We start from the raw sequence: 26252 nt of genomic DNA on the forward strand, positions 1-26252 counted from the left end.
TAGCCGGCCAGTCAAACCGGAGCATTTCAGACACCACTCCCAGGACCCTAAGAGGGCATATTAAGTCTCGGAACAACATTTCAGCCTTCCCGTAACTATTGGATGCAAATCGCCCTGCGTTCCCTGGTCCCAGCAAAGAACACGGCACACGCATGTGATGCTCAGGGGTCTGCGAGCCTGGCCTGACCGCCGTGAGGCCCACTTCATTCCCCTGCGAGACACTGCGGGTCGCACCTTGGCTAGAACATTTCACAAACGGCTGTTTCCCGGGAGCATGGAACACACGCTTCCCTCGTCCTCCTCACGCGTGCTGCTGCTGTACGTGTCTGCCAAGAGAGACAGACAGGCTCAGGCGCTCTGGAAATTGAAATCCGTTTTCGCTCTCGTCCTGCCTGGCTCTGCTGCTGGGAGCCGGCGTGTCTAATTGCAGCCCACTGGAGAGAGGCATGTATCTCATTTGTAGAGCGAGCCTCACTGTCTCACACCCAGGTCGATGCCTACCAGCTGCTAACGATCGCTGAAAAATAATCGCCACTCCTTCCTGCTCCGTTACTAGTTCCAGTCTGACCACAGCTCGCTGTAACTTTTATTCCTTTGTAAAGCCATACCTTTCCAACCTCCGCCCCCCACTGCTGATGCGCAGGATCCTGATGGCCAGGCAACCCCTCTTGCCCAGTTCCCAGGGGGGGACGGTGTGAGCGCCCATGACTGAGGCGTCCGCAGCAGTGAGGCCATGAAGGTCACTCTACACAAAGTCTCTGCAGAGTAGACCCGGGTGGGACAGTACTGCTGGAGTCGCTGTGGACAGCATCCTATCAAGGGACTTGGGGAGGCAGTGCTGCCCCGCCCGTCCGGAGTGCCCAGGCCCTGGAGGGCAGAGACGCTGGCCACAGCACTGCTTGGCTGGACTGCCCTGCAGTCAGGCTCTCACGCAGGCACCGGTGTCGGAGGTTGCAGGACAGTGGCCTGGGAAGCCCAGGGCCTGCGGAGGCAACGCGTGTGGTGCCTATGAGTGTTCCCTCTGCAATGCTGGGGCCCAGGTGACAGGGCAGTGGGAGGCTTGTCTCAGGGAAAGGTCCTGACTGAAGAGCCTAATGTCCCCTGGGTCTCTGTCCTGCAGCTCTGGGTTCCCAAGCAGTGCTTCTCGGAGGGAGGGCAAAGAGGAGCTGCCTGCTCCCCCGGGAAGTGTGGGCCTCACACACTACTTGCGTCTGCTGAGGAACAACAGCCCATGATTTGGCCAGCCTGGGACTTGAAATCCGTCCATGGTCCGCTCCTGTGACAGACAGTCCATTATTTGGGCTCGGAATTCTGGAGGTTCAGGTCCAGGGTTGCATGGTCCCTGTGCCCTGACGTCTGCTGGGGACAGCAGGTGGCGTAGCACCTGTGAGGCAGGAAGCAGGTACCAGCCATTTCAGCTCTGGTCCCCAGTCCTGCCGCAGGAGAAACTCTCCAGGACAGATGCCCAGGGACCCAAGGCGCTCCTACAAGCTCCCCTCCTGGATACTGTCCTGTGTCCATCAGTCCTCTGCCCCATCGGGCAGCAGCGTCAGTTAGATACTGAGGCCCAGACTTCTTTTTTATATCAAGTGGGTTACGGGGACACAAAGTGACCACAGCAGTGCATCCACATTGAATGAGGCCTGGGACTCGACGTAGTTCTTGCAAGAATAAGTGAGGAGAGGGCTGTTGGAATTCTCCATGTGCCATCTTTATGTGGCACCATGTGAAGCAGAGCTGGGTGTCTGGGGCACAGGATCCTGTCTGCTCCCTCCCCGCCAGCTACCCCAGGACTGCACCCCTTCCCCGGCAGCCCTGCCCAGGGCTCTGGACTCTGCAGCAGAGGCAGCCATGCAGCTGCCTCCTCTCCCCGCAGCACCCGTTCTCCCGGTCGCTGCGAGGTGTGCTCCCTCCCCCTCTCCCCAGCTCGCTGCGTGCAGGCAGGTGATGTTGGAACACAGGACCAAGCTGTCACGTTGGAGAACCTGTGTGCTCTTTGGGGAAGGAAAGGATGGAATACTTGCACAGCAGCTGCAGATGCTGGGACCCTGGCAACGAGGTGAGCTGAGCCCCCAAGTCCCGGCAAGCAATGAGTATAGCTACGACTGGCAGTAGGGTGTGATGGAGAGGCGAGCTGGCCCCGTGGAAGTTAGGAGGCAGGTTCCAGGGCAGGACCATGGAAATGCAGTATGACTCTCCATCAGCGAAGCCAGTACACCTTGGGAACCCAGCGCTCTAGACAGCCGGAGTCTACACTCAGGAGCAGTAGCAGGCATATCCTCATTTCAGCTTGTGTTTGTTATCAGCCATCCTGGTATTTCCTCTTGTTTCTGCTTCCTCTGCTGCATTCATGACACTTCAAACTATCATGAGGCTAACTTCTTACTGCGAGCCACATCACTGCACTCGAGCAATAATTCGGGGAAAGCGAGGGAGGGATACGGGTGAGGTGGAATGCCTAGGCTTCTATATGTATTGGGAGAAATGTGAAGTCTACTCATTTTAGATAAATCTATAAAGATTGTAAAAATACAGAACTTAATCCATGTGCAAAGAGCAGCTTACAACCGTATGTATGATTAAGTTATTGATTGTAATTGTATTGTCATGTGATCCAGATTTATTATAGGTATATAATTGGTTTATAGATATATAATTGATTGTGGCTGTATTATGACTTCTCATTAGAATGCAATTGCTCATGACACACAATTTAAAGACCCACATACCTGTGATTTCTCTACGGATGAGTGGGTGGGTCTCTGGCTGCTTTACAGGCTAGGAAAATGAGCAAAGGTTGCTGTTCGAGGAAGGGAAACGTCTTTCCGAAGGTCTGGCTATTTTTCTCCTTTCTCCAGTTGGCTTGTGTTCATGAAGGACGCAGAGCCCATCGCCTGCACTCGACTCAGTCAACGGCAGAGGGCCCGCTGGGGACAGACACCTCTGCCACCTTCAGGCATAGCTCAGGTGGCTTAGCGGGAGATGAAGGGGACCGGTGAGATCCACGCGTGGCCTCCTTCACGTGACCACTGCGTGGATAAGTGTGGCCTTACTCCCAGCATGTGGCCCAGGGTCCAGCTCAGGTGTCACAGTGGAGCCACCTCTTTGAAATCCGCAAAACAACGACATCTGAAGATGTCACCTGCTACTCTAGTGCAGCCTGCCTGTCGATGCATACAGCCAGGGAAGCTGTGTGTCACCAAGATGCCACTTCGAGTATGTTGTCTGCACAGCACGAGTTCTGTTGCTAAGCCTGGGAGGCTGCCATCCACCCACAGCCCTGGAAGCTGTGTCTGTCCCCCTATGTGTCCTCTGTGCACCTGAGGGGACCCCCAAAGGGTCCACGGATCTGTCCCTCTATGTGTCCTCTGCACCTGAGGGGACCCCTGAAGGGCCCATGGATCTGCCCCCCATGTGTCCTCTGCACCTGAGGGGACCCCCGAAGGGCCCACGGATCTGCCCCCATGGCTGGAGGTCCCAACAGGAGCTGCAGCTCAGAAGCTGAGTGAAGTAAACCTCCTTTGTATTAATGACACTGCCTCTCCACTAAAGATGAGTCCACTGCCACAAGCTGGCACGGTCATCGGGCACACGAGCAGGGCTCTCACTCCTTGGCCCGCTTGTTTTTGTATTTCCTAACCAAGAACAGGCCGGCATATCGGACTGAATCATAGATGGAGCGGCAGTTGAGCTGCTTCTGGTCCCAGGTCCGGGTCTAGTAAGATCCTAAACAAATCTGAACAAATTGCTGTCTCCCTTCAGAATCTTTGGACAAAGATTCTCTACAAAGCACAAAGTTAACAGTTGGGCTCGGGCACCTCATGTAGATTCTGGGCCTCGGACATCAGTTCTGGACCAGCAGTGGGTAACACAGCCCTCGTGACTCAGATTGTTGGTCCCAAAGGATTCGGGACACATCCAGTTCTGAGTCCCTCACGGCACCAGCATTCATGGCCTGCTCATAAGTACCCCAGGAAGGTAGGCTGCGTGTCCTGCCTTGGCTTGGATGGCTTCCTTAGAACGGGAAGTCACCATGGATAGTGTCACCAACTGCGTGCACGGACTGCATGCACGCCATTGCTGAGCGCACAGACACCACCCCCGACTGCCTGTAAAATGATCGGGTTCATATTTTTCTCCATCAAAATTTTGTACAAGAATGTCTGCATCATTAACCCCCTGGAAATGTTCTTGGAGAAACAATTCCAACAAGTGGGGACCTGGATGGCACCTGCTGGTAGCCAGTGAAGAGATGGGAGATGGGGTGGGGGGGCAGGAGGGGCAGGGGAGGATGAGGAGGGGGAGATGGGGTGGGGGAGGGGGAGAGGAGATGGGGTGGTGGAGGAGGAGGGGAGGAGGGAAGGGAGGAGGGAGGGGAGGACAAGGAGGTGAGGCAGGGAAGGCTCGGGGAGACCGGAGCTTGGATGCTCTGTCCTGGCCCTGACAACTGCCGACTGAAGCTCAGAGTTAGTCCCAGAAGGGCTCCTGGCCCATCAGGTGGTCAGACACCCCTCGGAGGGAGCAGAACCGACCAAGGAGCCCTGCCACCTCCCCCTAGGAACTGGGGCTGATGCCCTCGCTTTTAGGGATCTGAGGAGAACACTGCCTGTTGATGATTTTCACAGGAGGACAACACCCGGGCCCAGAGAACAGGCCCGCCCCATCGGACGCCGAGCCCACAATGCATGCTTGGGCTGACCTGAACCCTGGCAGGCACAAAAGAAGCCGCTGAACCCGCATTGTCTCAATCCTCATCACCCCGGGGTTGGATTAGGTTGTGAGAGCAGAAAGGAAATATGCCTGCGGTTGTCAGCGGGGTCCGCTGGACAATGAGCACCCGGAAAGGTCAAGCCTGTCACTCACTCACCGTCCAAAAGGGAAATTTTGATTTTCTTAAATAAAAGGTAATTTGATCCATCGCGGCTGAATGCTGCATCGGGAGATGCCCCCTCTGGCCTGACAGAAGCACAATGGTGCTTCAAGGGGCAGTGTCCAGGGCGCCCTGGGGGCTGGGTGCCCTATTGATTCCATTTGAGCTAATAAACGTGTGACAATGAGGCTCCCTAATCAGGGGCCATTGGCAGAAATGCCAGCCTGCCCCCCTGAGAAATACCAGTGACTCCGCTTTTACTGAGGTGCCATTTCTTATTCACATGCACAGCACCCCAACATGACACCAACAAAAGGACTTCTCACTTTGTTATGAGCTGTCAGGCAGCTGGGCACAACAGCCTGTGGAGGGCTTCCAGGAGAGAGAGGGTAAGGCTGGGCACAGGGAAGGGGACCTGCAGAGTGTTTTTAGGGGTGAAGCTGGGCACGGGCAGCCTGCAGAGGGCCCAGGGACAGAGCCGGTCAGGTGCAGCTGGGCACGGGCAGCCTGCAGAGGGCCCAGGGACAGAGCTGGGCACAGGGGACCTGCGGAGGGCTTCCAGGGGCAAAGGCCCCTCTTCTGCTACAGATCTCTACCCAGTAAATCCAGGTGCCTGGCTCATCCATGAGCTCTCACGGGTCCACATAAGGCACCACAGGATCTGGCCACAACCTACGGCCACACCACTTCTGAAGTTGCTGCTGGGTGGTCAGCAGCTCTTACTCCCACTAGCGGCCTGACACCCAGTTTTCAGCCACCGACAGCGTGGCTCTGAGGGGTTACTAAGTCAGTCAGTCCTTGGCGTCCTTGCCTCTGCTCCAGTGGCCGTGGCCACTAAGGTCGGTGTGTCAAGGACTCCAGATGCGAGGTCCCAGGTCCCCCGGCTGGGTCTGGTCAGAACACTCAGCAAACCCCAACTCTGAGTGTGTGTGCCGTACTTTCCCTGTGTGCGAGGGGCCCTAAGAGCCATGTCCCACGGACGGACACGGGACCCATGGCACCTGGCTGCCCAGCCGCACCATGTCCTCCATCTTTGACTCGTGTGTGTATTCACACATGGCCCAGCTGCTGCTGTTGCTTCTGGCCCTGGATGGTGCTCAGCTTGACTGCGTGCTGGGGGCCAGCTGCTCTCATGGCACTCTGAGAGCCTGCACGCACCAGTCTTGACCTGTAGCTGTGCTCAGGCCAGCTTGACCGGGGCAGCCACAGGGATGCCACCACCCCACGCAGGCAGTGTCTCGACGGCTGCACTCCTGACCCAGCTCCTTGCTGCTGTGCCAGGAGAAGCAGTGGAGGAGGTCCAAGAGCGTGGGCTCCTCGGAGAGCCCGCCCTGGAGCCCTGGACGGCGCTCCTGGCTGCTGGTTCGAACCTGGCCCCGCTCCGGCCGTTGTTGTCACTGTTGGAACGAACCAGTGCAAGGAAGCTCTCTCTCTGGCTCCTCCTCTGTCTGCGTCTCGGCCTTTCAAATCAAGAAGGAGCTCCTGACGTGGACTTTATCTCCCATCCTAAGCTCATTCAGAAAGCTGCCCAGGCCTCCAGGCTGAGGGGGACTGCAGCCTCCCCGGCGCGCCCTTCTCCTCCCAGTCTGCGCCGTGAGGTCACTTATTGGCCCTGGTGTCTGTGACTTGGCTGCCACAGTGCGTGCCTCCTTCTGCATGTCAGGACTGAAAAAACAGAGCTGCAAAACAGCGCTCTCAGGCCACCTGCCCAGCACAGGGAGGCAGAGAAGGATGCTGCTGGGGGGAGGACTCCTTGCTGCTTGGGCACCTGCCAGAAGCTTCCCCCACCACCCACACCACCACCACCCAGGGCCCTGCCACTGCCACCCACACCACCACCCAGGGGCCTGCGTCTCCTAGCTTTTAGGCTGCTGGTGGAGGAGGTTGGGGACAACGACGAAGTGTCTCTTGCTGTGCTGGAACGGCAAAGACCAGTAGGACTCCTGAGCAGCAGTGGCAGGAGCACAGGGTGGGAACAGGATCCCTCAGGAAGGGGTTGTTGGGGTTCAGAGTGGGGGCAGGATCCCGTGGGGGGTGGGCAGGAGCAGAGTGGGAGCAGGATCTGAGTCATCCCCCCAGCTTACTGGGACCAGGAAGCTGTCTCCTGTGCTGTAATGGGAAACGCAGAGCAGCTTGGCACACGAAGACTCAGCCGGTCATGTGTGCCTGGCGCACAGCTCAGCCACAGGCCCGTCACCCACTAATCTCTCAGTTGACAGCGAGCGGATGGAGGCTGTGGGCTGCACACCGAGATGAGGCACGCGTGGCCCATGGCTCCATCCCACAGACATGAGGCACGGAGAGGTAACCGGTTCCTGTGAGCCGCCCAGGGGTCAGGATGCTCATGGGCTGGGAAGACAGAAGCAACCTCCAGGGGGAAGGGGACACAGCCCGTGGTCCCCAAGTCCCCTCAGGCTTAACATGCGCTCGGGGCTGCTGCCCTCTGACACCGCCCCTCCCTGCCACCTCCATTTCTCCCTTGTACTCAGCGTATCGCCGAGGGGATCGCGGCAGGAAATTACTTGTGCTTGTCAGTTGATTGCGTGGTGAAGAGGCCCGTGTGGCTGAGAGCCGAAGATCTCTATCCCAGCCCGGTGAGATTGAAAGCTGTGTGCTGGACGTGGCCTTGACCTTCTGGCTGACCTTGACCCTGGAGTTCACCCTCCCCCTGCCCAGTGAGCGGAAGATAAACCTCTCGGCACCCAGACCACCGGTCACACGGGCCAGGACCGTCAACCCAGGGAGGGTGCACGAGCTGTGGGGTTGGAAGCCTTTCGTGCCCCAGCCCGGGCCTACTGCTGGGGGAGGTGCTCTGGCTGTTGGAGTGGCCACATCCTCTCCCGGGGGACACGAATAGCCTTGATTTAGAGTGAGGTTGGAGGCAGAGCAGCCTACACTGTTTAAACCAGACAGAAACCCCTGTGTGGCAGCGAATGGAGGGCTCTCTCCACCCCACAGTGCAGCCTGGCTGGCTCAGCCCCGCCTCTGCCTGTGCCCAGGAGCCCTGCCCATCCCTGCAGGGGCATGCTGCCTTCCAGGCCTTGGGGCCAGACTCTACCCCTCGCAGCTTCCCCAAGGCTTCCTCCCTGCAGAAAGCTTTGTTTGTTTGCTTTTTCTGCTCAGAACCACTTCAGAAAGTTAGCAGAAGGTGACACTCGGAGGCCAGGTTCAGAAAGTTAGCAGAAGGTGACACTCAGAGACCAGGTTCAGAAAGTTAATAGAAGGTGACACTCGGAGACCAGGTTCAGAAAGTTAGTAGAAGGTGACACTCGGAGACCAGGTTCAGAAAGTGAGCAGAAGGTGACACTCGGAGACCAGGTTCAGAAAGTTAGCAGAAGGTGACACTCGGAGACCAGGTTTCTGAGCAAAATGAAACCCATGCAGCGTCTCAAGTCGCGCCCAGTTTTCCCCAGCTCCCTGCAGACCCAGGCCACAGAAGCAGTCACCAAGCCCAGCGCCAGCTGGCTGCTACGGGCACGGCCTAAGTGACTGTCCCTGCTGCCCGCAGTACCACACCTCTGTCACCACTGTGACACCTTCAGCTCCCTGCTGAGGCAGCCGGGTAAGCAGCAGAGGACGGCCCAAGGCTTTGGCTCCCTGCACCTCTGCAGGAGACCCGGGCACGCTCCTGGCTGCTGGCTTTGGACTGGTCAGGTCCGGTCATTATGACCATTTCGGGAGTGAAGTAGCAGATGGAAAGCTCCTCTCTGTTACTCTACCTTTCGAATAAACAAACCTTTAAAACAGAAAGAAAGCAGTCTATGCATGCTGTGTGCCCATGGGCACCACCCACATTCTTTTCTGAAGGCCCCGTGTGCTGCCAGCTCCCTGACACCCACTGACTTGCACACTCCACCCTCCCCGCCTCCCCGCCCACAGGCCCCGTGACGTTGGCTCCTGCTCCTTCAGAGCCTCAGCAGGTGGCTTTGCAGAGAGGATGAGCCCAGCTGTGTCCCCCAGTAGACCCAAAGGCATCTCGGGCCCCCCTTCCCTCACTCCCACCAGCAGGGAGATGAACCCTTGGCCTCAAGTGTGCCCTGCTCCCACAGGCCGTTGGGAAGCTCAGAGCGTCTGACCTGTGACCCTGTGCTTCCCAGCAGCCCCAAACCCTAACCTCCTCCTGGGTGCACCACCTTAACCTCCAGCCATGGGCGCAGCCCACTTAGACCCTGAGAGTTCGCACCGTGGCTCAGCACTCATGGCCACTGCGTCCTGCGGCATCCCCCACACAGCCAGCCTCAGCCCAGCTGCAACTCCACGATCGACGATCAATCTATCGATCTATCTATCTATCTACCTGTCTTTCAAAGGCACAATGGCAGAGGGAGGCCTTCTATGTGGTGGTTAACTATCTACTCCCATGGACTACCTGGGGCTGGGCCAGACGGAAGCCAGGAGCTAAGAACTCCCTCAGGTCTGTGCGTACCGGGTGGCATGGGGCACCTTCTTTCTGCCAGGTGCATTGGCAGGAGCCGGGGTCAGGGGTGCGGGTGGGGGAGTGACTCTGCCTAGGGTTTGCAATATGGGGTTCGCCCAAGCAGCGGCTTCACCCAGCAGGCTCCCGCACCCACCTGGGCTCCTCCGGGCTGCCCTGGCTCATACCCCGAATATGTGACTGCTAAGCCATGGCCGCTCCACTGCGCCTGCTGGCAGCTCCCCGTGCCACGACCACATGGCGCCCTCCTTCCAGCTTCCTCTGCTGCGAGGTCTTCGCAGATGGCTCCTTTAGCCAGGGGCTCTGAGACGCTGCCTCACGGTTCTCTGCTCAGGTGTCCCACCAGCTCCTGCCAGACCCCTGCACACTCTGTGCCGTGCGCCCACTGCCCGCGCTCTGATGGGCCCCACATTGGTGCACACGGCTGTGTCCCACCTCACAGTACTGGCAGTGGGACACAGGCATGGCCAGCAGGGCGGAGCAGCCTGCCTCAGCTGCTGTGTGGGGGCTCAGACAAATAAGCACACTCACTTCTCCTGAGCATCGCAATGCAAAGAAAATCAATCAGGGCTCGAAATGTGGGAGTCTCGGGCCAGAATCAACTGAGGACGGCAGGGAGAAACTGACCCCTGACACCGCAGTGGTCCATGGGGCCCAAAGGTCCTGGTGGCCTCGCAGAGACAGTGAGGGGTGACGCTGTGATCCCCAAAGCGGGCAGCACAGGTCTGACTTCTGAACCAATCAGAAACCCTCAGCAGAGACATGAAGGGAAAGCAGCCAGCCACGGTGGAGGAAGAGCAGGTGGGAGGGGGAGGCAGGACACCTGGCGACCATGACAGGAAGAAAAGGAAGGAAAGTAAGGAAGAAGAGGAGACGAGGAGGTGGGGCTGAAGGAAGAATCAGGTGGGAGGGAAGGGGGAAGAGAGGAGACAGGGAAGGAGAAAGCCTTTGAGAAGAGCAGACAGCTCAGCAGGTTGGCAAACGATGTAGCAGGTACAAGGCGACGCCCTAGAACTCTGAGCATCAAAGATGCAGAGTTCAGGTCACGCTGGAGCTCAGACAGAACTAAAGAGCAGCCCATGGCGAGATAAGATGCCAGAAAACAGCAAGAGGGAAGAGGAAAGTGCTCGAAGAACTGGGTGCTCATGCCAGAAACACACTTCTCAGTGAAGTCGAAGAGGGCACAGTATCATTCACGGACAAAATTACTAAGTAGCCAAGATGTTCAGGCAGCGACATCTGGTTATTGGGCACAAGTGAAATTGCAGATTCCTGGAAGGTTTAATGCACTATCATGGAAAAAGATGAAACAAACGAACAGAAATCTAGTGTGGCTATGGTAATACAAGGCAACGCGGACTTGCTGTTGAGTGTGGTTCTGAGAGGAAGGATTCTCCAGGTGTGAAAGGACCATGATAAAGGCACAGGAGAACGTGTAGCCGTCACAGGGCACAGCTCAGGCCAGGCTTCATCCCGCTGCATGCTGGAGTCCTGCCAGCCACGTGGGCACCCCAAATCGAATTCCCGGCTCTGAGCTGGCCCAGCCCCGGCCATGTGGACATTCATGGAGTGGACACGCGTGGGCATTCAGGGAGTGGACACACATGGAATTTCAGGGAGTGGACACACGTGGACATTCGGGGAGTGGACACATGTGGGCATTCATGGAGTGGACACACGTGAGCATTCAGGGAGTGGACACACATGGAATTTCAGGGAGTGGACACATGTGGACATTCAGGGAGTGGACACACGTGAGCATTCAGGGAGTGGACACACATGGAATTTCAGGGAGTGGACACACGTGAACATTCAGGGAGTGGACACACGTGAACATTCAGGGAGTGGACACACGTGAACATTCAGGGAGTGGACATGTGTGGACATTCAGGGAGTGGACACATGTGGGCATTCAGGGAGTGGACACGCGTGGGCATTCAGGGAGTGGACACACATGGAATTTCAGGGAGTGGACATGTGTGGACATTCAGGGAGTGGACACATGTGGGCATTCAGGGAGTGGACACACGTGAACATTCAGGGAGTGGACACACATGGAATTTCAGGGAGTGGACATGTGTGGACATTCAGGGGGTGGACATGTGTGGACATTCAGGGAGTGGACACATGTGGGCATTCATGGAGTGGACACACGTGAGCATTCAGGGAGTGGACACACGTGAACATTCAGGGAGTGGACACACGTGAACATTCATGGAGTGGACATGTGTGGACATTCAGGGAGTGGACACGTGTACAGGGGCTTTGTTCTCTCTCACTCCCCACTTAGCTTTCTCAAATAAACAGAAAAATGCTGAAAGAATAGTCCAATTTTAAACATACCCATCTAACTTTAAGAAAAGAAATTAATAAAATAAAACCCCAATTGAGCAACAAAACACAAAATCAGCAAAAATAGTATGCAGTTAGTAAGTACACAATTAGTAAGCTTCAGACGGTGGCTCGTACTGTAACCGTCAGCTACGTAAGAACACACTCTCGCCGTGTGTAGATGTAGCCTGCACGAAAAGGCAGAGGTGCTGGCTTTGTAATACAGCAGGTAAAATCACCGCCGATGGCGCTGGCATTCTATATGGGCACTGGCAGCTCCTCTCCCAACCCAGCTTCCTGCGCATTAGCCTTGGAAATCAACAGAGGCTGGCCCAAGTGCTGGAGCCCCTGCACCCACATGGGAGACCCAGGGGAAGCTGCTGACGTCAGCCTGCTGGGGCCCAGCTGCGGCAGACATTTTGTTGATGAATCAGAGGACAAAAGATCCTGTCTCTGTCACTTGCTCTTTTCATTTCTCTGTAACTCTTTCAAACAATTAAATAAATATTTTTAAGAGCCAGCATACTGGCTTAGTAACTGAAAACTCCCTTTGCAACAGTTAGGATCCCATATAGACACCAGTTTTTATCCCAGCAGCTCCACTTCCCATCCAGCTCTGGGCTTGTGGCCTGGGAAGGTGGTCGAGGACGGCCCAAAGCCTTGGGACCCTGCCCCTGTGTGGGAGACTGGGAGGAAGCTCCTGGCCCCTGACTTCTGGCTGCAGAATGGCTCAGCTCCAGCTGTTATGGCCCCTAGAGGAGTGAGCCAGCAGACAGAAGATCTTTTTCTCTGTATCACCTCCTCTTTACAAATTTACCCTTCTAAAAAAATCTTAAAAAATATTTTTAAAAATCCATTTGCTGTCATGTTGTCAGGTGAATCTCAAAAAGCTTTGGAGATATGAATGTCACAGGTGTCCCACGCGGTCCCAGGCCCTCTGTGGCTGCAAGAGTTCCACATGGTCCCACGTGGTCCCAGGGACTCTATGGCTGCAGGAGTTCCACGTGATGGTTTGAATCACTATGCACACACTAATGGGTTAGTATTTTTTTTTAATGTTAATGCATTCAGGTGCGGGTTTTACATGAGTAAAACTCATGAGGTCTTGGCTGGGTCCTTTACACCTGGTTCAACTGGAAGTTGACTCTTCCAGCAGCAGCTCTGCCGCTCTGCCACTGGCGACTACCTTGGAGGCGTCAAGTGTGACCCTGCTCTCCACGCCATCATCCCGGACCCCGCCAAAGCATCTGTGGGGACAAATGTGATGCCAAGTCTCCTCCCCAAAACTCCCGAGTGACCCGTTGGGTGCCCAGGGCCGGGGCTTGCCACCACATCCTGTCACCATCTGCCATCTGTGACCCTGCTCAGCTCTGCCGTCTTCCAGCCTTTCTTGTCCCTCTGTTCCCAACTCCTGGCCACAGGGCCCCGACTCCATTCTTCACAAGCCCCATTCTCTGCCGTTCTACATCCTTCACCCAGGTCGTTTCTATCTTTTTGCCTCACTAATTTTGACTCATTATTCAAGTCTCAGATTAAATATCACTTCTGCGGGAAAGCCTTTTCTTAATCTCCAATGTAATTTAGATCAGCACGATAGAAGGTCTTATAGCATCCTGCACCTGTTCCTGGGGGCCTCCTGACAATTGTAATTACCCTCGAGATTGCCACCCCATATCTCACCTGGACCAGTGCAGTAATCTCCCCCGTGTAATCCTCCGCCCTGATTGCCTTTCTGGGCCCCCTCAACGCCTCAGCCACATTGGTCCCTACACAGGTGGCAAAGCAAAGCCCATCGTGTGTGGACGGCGTGCTCTGGCACAGAAGCCACAATCCCATTTGTTGGACCGCAAGCTGATTTCTCTGGCTCCATTGCACTGGCCACCCAGGCTCACCCACCAGGGTGGGGAATCAGGTGCCTCCCCGGCACTCTAAAAGCACCCCGTGACGTTTAACACCCACGTTCCCACACCCTGACTTGGGAAGCACTCCTTGACCCACACCTTTTGATGGCTCTTATTGTGGGATCATTCCTTGTCAGGGGCTCCGGAACTTCAGCTGCCGGAGCATACTGACCAGGCTTCCAACAGGTACCTGGAGCCAAGGGGCTGAAGGCAGAGAGCTAAGAACACAGGTAGTAACACATTTGCTCAGTTTGCTCTTAGGCAGGAAAATAGTGAAGAAAATGTTGAAGATGAATGACTTAATGCAGCTAGGTAAAGACTAAGCATTTCCACATCCAGGTCATTAAAAAAGTAAGATTAAAAGGTAAATTTATTTTCATCCAAAATTTGGAATCCATGCCTAGTTTTTGCATCACACTTGATTGCCTAGGTTTTCCATGAACTTGTGAGGTTGCTGGTATGCATGGAGCACACTTTTTTTTCACCAAGTCATTCTTGCGTTTTAATCCTATTTCTTCCTACTTCCCCATGACCTTGGTGAGGAGGTGATTCGGGAGTCGCTTTTCATGGCAAAGGCAGAGCTTTGTTTAGCGTGTTGGGCATCTGTGCGTCCCCAGGTAGGAGAGGGCATTGGCTCTGACGTATTGATCAGAAACTACTGGGAAGCTTACAGTGCCATCAGCAACAAGCCCCTGCAAGTGCAGCTCAGTCAGGATGGAGGAGGAAAGACCCACAAAGACAATAATGGCAGGAGGACAGGATGTGCACAGTGACTGGCACACTGAGAGAGGCCTGTGGGCAGAGGCGAGGAGAACCGTCCATTTCCAAACACAGCCACAAAGGCTTAGGATGTGTGCTTCAAGGAGCAAGAGGTGCGGCTGCTCTGGGGTGTCGCACGCTGACACACAGGTGAGTGCAAATATGGGCTGCATCAGCCAGTTGTAAAGAGAGGGGTGACAGACTGGTCCTGCACAGGGTGGCGACCACAGAAAGATTGGACGTCTCACACTGAGAGTGATGGGCTAATTGAGGAAACACCAAATGAAAAGATTATTTTTTTTCCAGAGGAACCAGAATTTATGGGGTCAAGAGTTCAAACAGAAGACTTCAATGAAATACAGTCTGCTATTGTGGCTCCGACAGCCCTGAGATTTATTAACTGTGTGAGGACGAGGTAGTGCCTCTCTAGTCTGTAAAATGCAAATACGCATGAGAATTGTGGCATCATTTCCTTCAAAATCAGGAGTGCGTAAGTGAGTGCTCCTGCACCAGAATGAAGTGGACAGCATAGAATATTCAGTCGTGATTAGTCACTATTGTCATTACAACTCCCGCGCCCAGCATCCAACCCCATCTACAGTACAGCTCCTCCACCTCAGCCAGTTCCAGAAGGTCTCGTGCCCTGCAATAAACACACTTAAGGCACCATGCATGTGCTGCCACGCCCCGTTGGGAAAATCGGGGGTTACTGACAAGCCCACTTCTGATTGGTTGCAAGTGATTAAACCCATCTTTCAACAGGCTCGCAGCTACCAAGACTGCTGCGTATCACTTACTCTGAGTGTAGATTTTAACATATAATCTCATCTTCACAGGCTCTGAATGCCATGAACCTGGACACGCAGGGGTGACATAGTGCGAAATTCTTCCTCAACCTGCAGCTCAGCCTCTCCCATGGGCACCAGTCACAGTCCTGCTCCGCTTCAATCCGGCTCCTTGATAACGGCCTGGCAAGCAGCGGTGGGTGGCCCAAGTGCTTGGGTCCCCACACCCATGTGGGAGACCCCAGCTGGGGAGCAAACCAGCAAATACAGGTTTGCTCTGTCTCTCTGTCTCTGTCTCTGTGTCTCACTGTCTCTCTGTGTCTCTTTCTCTCTCTGTCCTTATATCTGTAAGTTTGTATTTCCAATAAAAACAGATAAATCTTTGAAAAGAGAAATTTGGTGTTTGGATTTTTCTACTTCATTCCCCATTTTCTACAACTTAGCTGTTTGCCATTGCTCTGATTTTTCAAGCATCTTCTCCCATGTGTCTGCAAGGTTTCTCCGTGGGCCTTTGAGAGGTATCGGGAGAAGGACATGCTGGCCACCGGAGCCTTCTGGTACTTCTTTCTCCGCAGGTCCAACCTGGGGCTTCTGGGTTCACTCGTGTGAGCTTCAATAGGATCAGAATCACACAGTTGGCCCTAAGCCCTGGATTCTGGCGTAAAGCTTCCAGAAGGCCTAAGGGCCCAAAGGCCTTGAACACCTGCTGTTTGCTCCTTGCCCTGCCTCACAAGGATGTGACGCCCAGGCCCTGGGCTCTCAGAGCAGGCAGCACAACTGGCTCCCTGGGGCATGCGAGGGCCTTCCTGCTTGCAGAGAAGGTGGACAGAAGGAGCGTGGGACACGGATGTGACGGTGTGTCTGTGCCCTCCTCCAGTTCCATGTGTTGAAGCCCAGACCCCCCGTAGGCATTAAGGTAGGGGCTAAGGCATCACCTGGGACAAGTTCCACCCCACTCCCCAGTCTAGATTCCTACAAATGCAGATCCATGGCCCAAACCTGCAGGAGACCTGGAAGGAATTCCTGGATCCTGGCTACAGCCCGATCCAGCCCTGGCTACTGCAGGCATTGGGGGAGTGGCCCAACCTGGCTATTGTAGGCACTGTTGAGTGGCCCAGGCTGGCTACTGCTGGCATTGGGGAATGGCCCAGCCTTGGTAATGCAGGCATTGGGAGTGGCCTAATCTGGCTACTGCTGGCACTGGGGAGAGGCCCAGCCTTGGTAATGCAGGCATTGGGAGTGGCCTAATCTGGCTACTGCAGGCACTGGGGAGAGGCTCGGCCTTAGTAATGCAGGCATTGGGAGTGGCCTAATCTGGCTACTGCAGGCACTGGGGAGAGGCCCAGCCTAACTACTGCAGGCACTGGGGAGAGGCTCGGCCCTGGTAGATCTCATCTGTCCTTTTATCTATGTCTGCCTCCCTCTGTCTCTGACTTTCAAATAGATTTTTAAAAATCAAAAAATTGCTTTCTCTCTATATGACTTTGCAATAAAAATGAATAAATCTTTAAAAAAATCAAAATTTTGAAAAACTAGCAGAACCTAACCCCTGATATGGGGTCTGAGGTTTGAGGCCCCGAGCAGGTGATTAGAGGGTTCCAGGGGTGCCGTGGCCGTCAGGGTTCTGTGCACTGAGCATGGCCACAGTGAGCTAGCAGGGACTTGCTCTTTCTGCCCACGCAGCCTGCTCTGCCTCCCTCCTCCCTGCAGTGGACACAGGTTCAAGGTTTCCTGTCCGTTTCTTTCTCCAGGGAAATGTATCACCCACAGATGTTGAGTTTTTTCAAATGCTTTCTGTGCGTCAATTGATGGGATCATGTGATTTTAGTTGTGATTTCTGAGTATCATAATTAGAAACAGAAATATAAAATAAAAGCGTGGTTTTTCTCATTTAAAAACATTGGTTTATACAATTCTGCAAACTTTCACAAATCATGCAATCTATCAGGAACATTTTCACATGTCAATCAGTGTATTTTTCGAAATTATTCCTGATGGCTACGTGATAGTATGGTTATTACAGTAAAAACTAAAACAGATATTTAGATGATTCTGAACTTACATATTTTCTGAATAAAGCTTCAATCCACTATGTATTTTACATATCTCTGAAGTGAGTTTTTGTAAGTGGGTCCTTTAAGAAAAAGACCCTTCATTCCCAAGGTACACGCAATCCCACATTATGTGTCTCTACTGCAAGTTGCTGGAGCAGGAGTGCAGCACCACGTGGATTCACACTCCGCCAGACACTGGCCCGACTCCCTTTTGTGTTTTGTTCAGAGACACTGCCCCGCTTGCGTCTTTGCTCACGTCGGTCACCCAGAACTCACAGCTCAGAAGTCCAAGGAGCATGTGACATCTGTGCAGGAGACCAACAGGGCTGCAGGTGCCGGGGCTGTGAGCTGCCCTTGCCAGTGTCCTGGGCCCGACGCCCGGCTGCTCATCCCAAGGCAGCACTCACCCCAGCTCCTTTGCTCACGTCCTTAGAAAGCTGTGCTGCAATGAACACACCTTCACGTCAGCATCAACGCAGCAGAATCGACACAGTGCACGCGTGATTGCAGCCACGCCCATGACCCTTACCGCCATGTGCTGCCTGCTGCTGCTGCCGGCTCGGCTCTCGCCCAACAGTGGTGTCCTGTTCGGGTAGCCATTTCCACGTGGCACTTGGGTTCACACTGCCTCTGATTTATTAAAGATTTATTTATTTTAACTGGAAACTCAGATACACAGCGAGAAGGAGAGACAAAGATCTTCCATCCACTGATTCACTCCACAAGTGGCCACAATGGCCAGAGTTACGTTGATCCAAAGCCAGAAGCCAGGAGCTTCTTCTAGGGTCTTCCACGCGAGTGCAGGGTCCCAAGGTTTTGGACCTTCCTCTGCTACTTTCTCAGCCCACAGGCAGGGAACTGTATGGGAAATGGGGCCACCAGGGCATGAACGGGTGCCCACGTGGGATCCTGGCACATGCATGGTGAGGATATAGCCAATAGGCTACTGCACTGGGTCCACTCTGTTGTTTTTTGAAGGACATGATCTTTAGGTTTATTGTTAACTTCATCTTATGTTAAACAGAGCAATCATTGCTGCCTGACAGACACACTGGAAGCAAGTTCGTGAATTTTATTTTCTTTGTTTGTTCAGAGGGCAGTCAGTTCCTCACCTGTATCTCTAAGGAGGGCAGTCAGTTCCTGGCCTGTATCTCCAAGAACTCTGGGGGGAAGTAGGAAGTACCATCACAACGCATTTCAGTCTCCACCTTGGGGCACTGTGTGTTGTCCTGGGAAACACAAGGTCCCACGTGGGAATCTCCATAGCACCAAGGTGAGATTCTAGAAATGAAGTATGTAGCTTACAGATAGGAATCTCAAGTCTTTGTCTCCTTGAATATTTACACAAAATGGATACAATTTTTAACAACCGTTCATTGTTTCAAGGAAAAATTACCCATAGGAGCAGGTGTTTTTATTTGATGTGCTCATTGCTCTAACTCAAATGCCTGGACAGTATCTGAATCATTGGAAGAATATTCGTTCTCTAAACAAGTCAGCAGGCTCTGATCTGGCAAGGAAAGCTTTGTGGACAATGTTGGGCTCGCTTCCGTGGCAAGGATGGATACACTGATGACACACTCGTAAGCGGGAGGCCAACAGCCTACCACTGAGAGAGGCGTGAGGGAAGGCGCCAAGCAAAGGTGAGTGTGGCGTGTTCAGGGCAGCCCAAGGACACTCGGCAGGAGAGGCACACGGAAGAGCAGGTGGTGAACCGGACAGATGTGTCAGCACGTGTGGAGAATTCACAGAGGAGCCCATTAGGAGGACGGCTGGAGGTGGCACGGTCAGCTTTCCATGCGGCAGACAGTGCCTAAGGCCACAGAACCAGCCCTAACCGCCACACTCTCACCCTCCACCCAGACGCTGCACGGTCGAGGCCAGGAGGTAGGGACAGGCAGCACATCTGACCTTTATTCTCAGCACAAGGCCATCCATCTTTTCCAGAAAGACAGACAGCAAGACAAGCAGAGAAACAAGCTAGAAACAGAGCATCTCTAATGCCCCAGATACCCCGGGAAAGGCAGGACCAATGCTCACCTGTAGGGGCAACGCCCCAGATACCCCGGGAAAGGCAGGACCAATGCTCACCTGTAGGGGCAACACCCAGATATCCCGGGACAGGGTGGACCAATGCTCACCTGTAGGGGCAACGCCCGGATACCCCGGGACAGGGTGGACCAATGCTCACCTGTAGGGGCAACGCCCGGATACCCCGGGACAGGGTGGACCAATGCTCACCTGTAGGGGCAACGCCCGGATACCCCGGGACAGGGTGGACCAGTGCTCACCTGTAGGGGCAACGCCCGGATACCCCGGGACAGGGTGGACCAGTGCTCACCTGTAGGGGCAACGCCCGGATACCCCGGGACAGGGTGGACCAGTGCTCACCTGTAGGGGCAACGGGAGCTTTGGAAGGCAGCAATGGACTCTGCAAGGTTGAAGTCATCTAATGGACTAAGAGTACGTCCCCTCCGCAGCCCACCCTGGGCTTGGTGAGAGAGTAAAAAGGAGACTCCCAGGACGGCAGTGCCATGGACAAGCAGGGGAGGACTGGACGCCACCTCTGAGAATCCAGCTTGCTGGCTCCTACCCGGCTGTGGGACGGTCCACCTCTGGCCTCAGGGCAAGCTTCTCATGGGGTGGTTGGCTGACTGTGCCTCTGCCCCAGAACACGCATGCTGGCAGGTGGAAATCTTGAGTCCTCCTACAAGGTGCCACAAGCCTCTATACCCCTTTGGCACTCGTAGAACAGAGCTAAAGACCTAATGAACAGAGAAGGGTGGACGTGTTGTGATATTGGCTATTTTTTCCCACTTTGCCAGTGACAATCTTCCAGTCTTTCATGAGGAAAAGTCATTAACCCCTACGGATGCCCAAGGGAGATGTGTGTATCATTGGATGGGGCCTTGGGCCATGCTGAGGGCTAGAAAAGCCCATCGCTGCCCAGGGAGTGAATTTCCATTAGCAGCTGGCCAGTCTCCAAGAACAGCAACGCTGGCTCCACACACGCACCGGAGAACTATTATTCATATGTGTTTACAGAGACAGCTGTGGAGGAAGACAAGAGTTTACCGCGGGTGTCAGGCACGCACGCTGGCTGTCACGCTTGGCCGCCACGATGCTGTCAGGGTCGGAAGCAGATACTCAGGATGCGGACCCAGCAGGGGCGTGGGGTTTCTCTCACTCTCCCTTCCTAGTGTGCACGCCCATGCTGGTCTGCGTGTGCCTCGCCTCCACATGCACCCCAAAGTGATTTTGAATTAGTGGGTAGCCATGTTTGAAACCAGAGCCCACATCACCTTCCTTTGTATGTTTTAGCTAAAATACATGAACAAGAGATTGCGCGGTGGGGGGGGGCATTAATTAAAGCCGCAGGAAGCTGCAGAGTGACCCGCTTGTCTCGGATGGATGCTGAGAGCCTCCTGCGCCCACACCCCTCAGCCATGTGCAAGGCCCCTCCTGCACTTTCCCCCCCGGCTGGGAGCCCCCCGCCACGGCCCCCTGAGCCAGAGAACAGGAGCTCCAAGAGGGCTTTCAGGATCAGCGCTGGGCCCTTGAACTAGAATGTGATGCCAAGCCTGAGGATGCCTGCGCCCAAATGCCAGGTCAGAGGTCCCATGGCCCCTGTGAGAGTGTGGGAGTTCCCTGCTGCTCCCAGCAGGCGGCCTTCTTGACTCTCACCTGTTGCCATGTCCTGGAGGCCTGAATGTTAGAATGCAGCCACTTTCAGGCATGCCTTCTGACCTGGCAGGGCAGCGCCAGCCCAGCCCTCACCCGCGGGTGATGCAGGAGTCTCCACACCAGGGAACCCAGAGTGGACAGTGTCCTGGCTGAGGGGCAGGCCAGCAGTGTCTGCGATGTCACGGTGCCTCCTGCGCTTGCCTAGACCAAGGCTTCGATGCTGGGCTATGACGAAAGCAAGCCTCCCTGACTGGATTCTGAGCTCTACTCGTCAGCAAGCCAGAGAGGAAGCCAGCCACCAGGGCAGTGCCCCAAGGGCTCAGGTATGGCAGGGAGCTGTGGGGGTTGGGGGCTCATGTCACAGGCAGTTGGTTTCATCTCTCTGGGCCAGGAAGGCAGGGGTCACCGGCAACACCCCAACCCAGCATAGCCCCAGTGTCCTCTCCGCGATCGGCGTACATGACTGGCACAGGGGAGAAACAAGCTCTGTGACCGAGCAGCACCCAAGGGCGTCAACCCACCTCCTCCTCAGTCCCAGGGATACCACCCCTCCCACTCTCCCTCTGACCCACAAAACCTGTGAGGCCCAATACAAAGGCTGAGCTCCTGGGAGGCAAGGCGACCACAGGGCAGGCACACTGCCTGTGCATCCGAGGGGGAGAGGAAACACTGTGGCATGCCCTGGGGGCCAAGTGGAGCCATGCCCCTCAGGAGTGTGCATCCAGCAAGATGTGCATACCACTGCCAGAGGAGCTGTCCACAGGGCCAGCCTAGCCGCGGCCAGCGCAGGTCCTCCACTCAGGAAAACCACGACAGAGGCCGCTGGGAACCTCAAGAGGGAAGTCAAATAATGAAAGAGCACAGGGTGCAAGCAACAAAGCAAAGCTGCACCTGCACAGGATTTTCTAAAGGATGTTTGCAACACATCATCAAGTTCGTAGAGGATAGAGGAGAGACCCCCACGTCCAAGACACTCCACAGTACAGAGAGACATGAAGACTCAAGTGCTTCAACTTGCCCAGAGGGGGAAGAAGATCCTGATAAACTGGAATTATGCAGAATGCGCTGCCATCACACGGAAATCAAACCAGGAAGAAACACAGTCAAATCCCGAAATGCTTGAGCACTGAGCAGTGGCCTTGCCAAGAGCCCTGGAACACTGAACTGCAAACAAAGTGCTATGTGGCACACCGCGGTGACTGTGTGCGCACGGGAGTTAGGGGAGTGAGTGCAAACAGCCTAAAAACACTCCACGTCTCATATAAACAGCCTATGCCCCCCAGCACCTGGGGGGGGGAGTAAATGAAAACGAGAATGGAAGAAGGAAGTCATACAGAGCAGAAATCAATAGAACTGAAACCAGGAACACCATGAAACAAAGGAACGGTTCTTCGAAAAGATCAATAAAATGGGTAGAGTTCTTAGCAAAAATGACACAGGAACAAAGAAGTCACTAAACCAGAGGTGTGCCCACGGACATCCGGAGCTCAGTAAGGGCAGGCGCTCGGTGCACTAGCTCGAGCCCACCCGGACGCCCATGGCCCAGCGAGGGTGCCTGGTCTCAGTGCCACCTCTGCTCCCCCTCCTGGCCTTTTGCAAATGTGCACCTGGAGCGGGAGGGGACAGCTCGGCACCCAGGACCCTGACACGCACACGGGAGACCCAGATGGCGCTGCTGACACCAACGTCTGCCTGGCCCAGGTCTGGCTGTTGGAGGAATTCAGGAGTAAACGAGTGTGTAGTAGTCTGTCTCTCTCTCTCTGTCTCTCTTTCTCTCTTTCTCTCTCTCCTTCCCTCCCTCTCTCGCTTCCTCTTTCCCTCTCTCTCTTTCTTCCTATTTCCTTGCCTCTCAAATTAATAAACTAAAACATTTTTTTCAACGTAAGTTAACACAAACGGCGTCTATAACCAGACAATTGACAACTTAGGCGACATTGGTCAAATCCTCACACAGCTCGCCCTGCAGGAGGCAGACCATAGGCTAGTGTCTAGAGCATGAGAGAAGATGTGTTCACACTTTGGAAGCTCCCCAGAGATGTCTGGGGACTGCTGTGACTTGGCTGTCTACAACGCTCTCCCAAGAAAGAGAAACGGTGCAAGCAATCTCAGCTCGGGTTATGAGCCTGTGTCACCCTTGCCCCGAAACAGGCAGCATCAAAATATGGAAGAGAACTGAAAAATAGTAGTGCTGTTAAGTCCTCACAGATGTAAACAGGTAAACCCTTCAAGGACATCATCAGAAGAATTCATCTTCGTTTACAAACCTGTATCCATAATCACGTGAAGTTGAGGCAAAGCGTGTAAAAGCAGGCAATGCAGTTCACAACCCAAAACAGAAAGCTCATGGACCACGTCGGCCGGGACGGAGTGGAGATGTGCTGATGGTCCAAGCCCAGACACTGACGTACGGACACACATCCGACTTGATCAACAGGACCTATAAAACCCCTGCGCTGCCACCACACATGCCACGCTGTGCAATACTCGATGTAACAAGAATGCTCACCCTCCCAATGCTTAGCCAGTGTGGTGCTTAAAGAGATAGCCATGGCAATCCATCAGGAAAGGAAAGCGAAAAGCACACAGATCAAAACCAGAGAGAGAGCCATCCCAGCCAGAGCCAACACGGTCACCTACGGAGAAAAACCACAGAGAGAGAGAGAGAGCCATCCCAGCTGGAGTGACGCGGTCACCTACAGAGAATGAAAGAGCAGAGTCCTAGAACTAATCCGTGGGCTGAGCCAGGCCACAGGACACAAGGTAAACCTACAAAGCAAGCCTTAGTTCTACATGTTAATGAACATATGGGCAGCAAAAGTTTAAGTAAAATACCATTTATAGTCCAAAAACACTTGAGCATAAATTTAACAAAACATTTCTGTTTTTGCTGGAATTGGCAAAATTTTGACGAAATAAAGAAAATTTACAGTAGAAACCTGTGGTGTTTCTGGATTGGAAGACTCACAGTGGGATAACTGTTGTCGTCCCTTCTCTTGGCATGAAGGTTTAATGGTTCATTTCAAAATCCCAGTAAGAATTCCGGGCATTCTGGACCAGGTTACTCTATACGCTGCATGTGAAGGCAGAGAAACTGGAGTAGTAAGGAAAGGGTTAGGAAGAAGTCAGAACTCTGATTTGAAGATTTACTGTTCTGTGGGGGTGTGGTAGACACGTCCTACTGCAGAAACGCAGGGTCTGGGAGCCCAGGAACAGAGCCTCCAGCAGCCTGCTTGGAGGAACGGTGGAAGTGGTCAGACCGGGGCACATCGCTGGTTCACTGCACCTGGGCTGGGCCAAGGCTCCACCTTAGTTCCAACAGCACACAGGACGAAGAGCACTCTTGACAGCACGAGAGGACAGGCCAGAGCCTTCACGCCACCCGTGACCAGGGCCCAGAACCCGTGGAGCCCTCGGAGCCCGCCAGTAAGCCGCACAAGCAGGCCCAGAAACAGCCCGAGGCGTGTCCATGTGAGGACGCATGGTGATCAGGAATAAACAGGAAACACTGCCTGTGGCTGAGCACATGCAGAATAGTCACGCAGGCCTCATTGCTAACACCACAGACAGGTCCAGCCGTTAGAGAGACCTGGGCATCCACAAGCAGGAACTGAGCACGCAACTAGTGCACAAGCCAACCAGAGACCCCTCCAATGCCTGCTCCAGAGATGAGGCGTGTGCACAATGGTTCCCAACATCCAGAAGCAACCGCAGAAGTCTCAGGGCACCTCTGTATCCTGAGATGCTGCTCGGCCATCACAAGGAGCAAACTTGATACATTTGTCCACGAACAGGGGTCTCCAGGGCATTGCACAAAGCGGGACAGAGTGGATCTCAGAAGGTCAAGGTCGCATTTGAAACAGTTCCTGGATGGGGCGCATCACAGAGGCAGCAGTAGGTCGGGGCCCGCAGGGGCTCAGCATGGTCTGGCTGGGCGGCAACAAGGAAATGGCACCGTGTCTTGGCTTCTGGGAGGACTGCACAGCTCCACAAGCGATGACATCTGTCCGGCTCAGCCCACACCTGGCCCCACTGCCAGCTTCCTGGCCTTGCCAATCCACTCGCACAGATGCCCCCTGGGGAGTCAGATGAGCCAGCCGGGGCCTGAAGGTGCTTTCACTGGGACTCCTGTGATCCGGCAAGTAGTCCACAGCGTGACACAGAGGAGAGGCGCTGGGGGAAAATGCAAGCTGCACTGGCAGGGCCAGGCAAGGAGGAGCAGGGGTGAGGCACGCAGAGCAGCAGAGGTGTGGGGAGGCCACGGCCACAGGGCCCAATGGGGCCGGGTCCTCAGACCACCCTGGGGGCCACCAGGCACAAGGCATGTTTCCCAGTAGCAGCCCCTGTGGACCATGTACTTTGTAAATCTGGGTGTGTGTAATGTAATTTAAAAAGTCAAATCAAGAGGAAACGTCAAGCACTTCTCCCCACTTGTTATCCTGTCCCCCTTATTTCCTGTGGCCACCCCGGGGCCACAGAGATGAGTGTCCTCCACTGCCGGGGTGCAGCTCAGGCTCTGTTTCTGCACACCAGCGCCATGTGGGCTAACTGGCTTCCGGCTCTCCCTGCAGGTCCCGTATGTTCTGCAGCAAGACCCTTTCCCGAGCTGTGTAAACATCGTCCTAGAGCCAGCCTCCATCAGGCACATCTGGCTCAGAACTCACTCACTCTCCCTGCCAGTGTCCTGAAGGGTTCAGAACCGCGACACAAGCTTGCCTAACTCTGAGAGTTTGTCTAACTTTCCTGTCCTGTAGGGATTGTTGGTAGCATCATCTCACGGCTGGCAACACGTTCACCTGTCTAGTTCCACCCAACTGAAGCACAGGATAAGCAAGTCCAGTTAGGTTGAAGCACCCCAGTGATTTTGAAGCAGACACCTGCTCAGTTATCTGAGCTCGCCAGCCCAACACTTACAGCGGACAGAGAAGGCTTGTAACCTGCCTTCGGCTTTCAGCCACGCCAGTCCTTGTGGCTTGGGAGAGCAAGTAGCATGCAGTGTGTAGCCCAAGATTCCCAAAGCCACGCCTGCCGGATGGAGGCATACCCCATGGGGCTTGGGCTATGTGAAGCTGAAAGGGCCACAGACAGCAGGCACATCATGTTAAAGCCAGGGTACCCCTGCAGTAGACATTCATTCTCAAAACCCAAGACAGGTGTGGGTGTTTGCTGCGAAGTAAAGGGTAGACTCCTGCATCCCATGTCATCGCGTGCGGGATCCAGCCCTGGCAGTGACTCTAGCTCCCCTTCAGCACAGACCCTGGGACGGGTGGCGACGGCTCAAGCGGGGGCTCCTGCCACCCACGTGGGAGACCCGGCTCAACTTCCTGCCCCGGCTCTGACCTCAGACTGTCTCTAGCTGTTGCAAGAATTTAAGGAGTGAGCAGCAGGCACCGGTCCCACATGTAAGTGTTGCCGGGGAGCGATGGATGTGTCTTT

This window comes from Ochotona princeps, chromosome 18 (assembly GCF_030435755.1).
Source record: "Ochotona princeps isolate mOchPri1 chromosome 18, mOchPri1.hap1, whole genome shotgun sequence".
Classification (NCBI taxonomy): Eukaryota; Metazoa; Chordata; class Mammalia; order Lagomorpha; family Ochotonidae; genus Ochotona; species Ochotona princeps.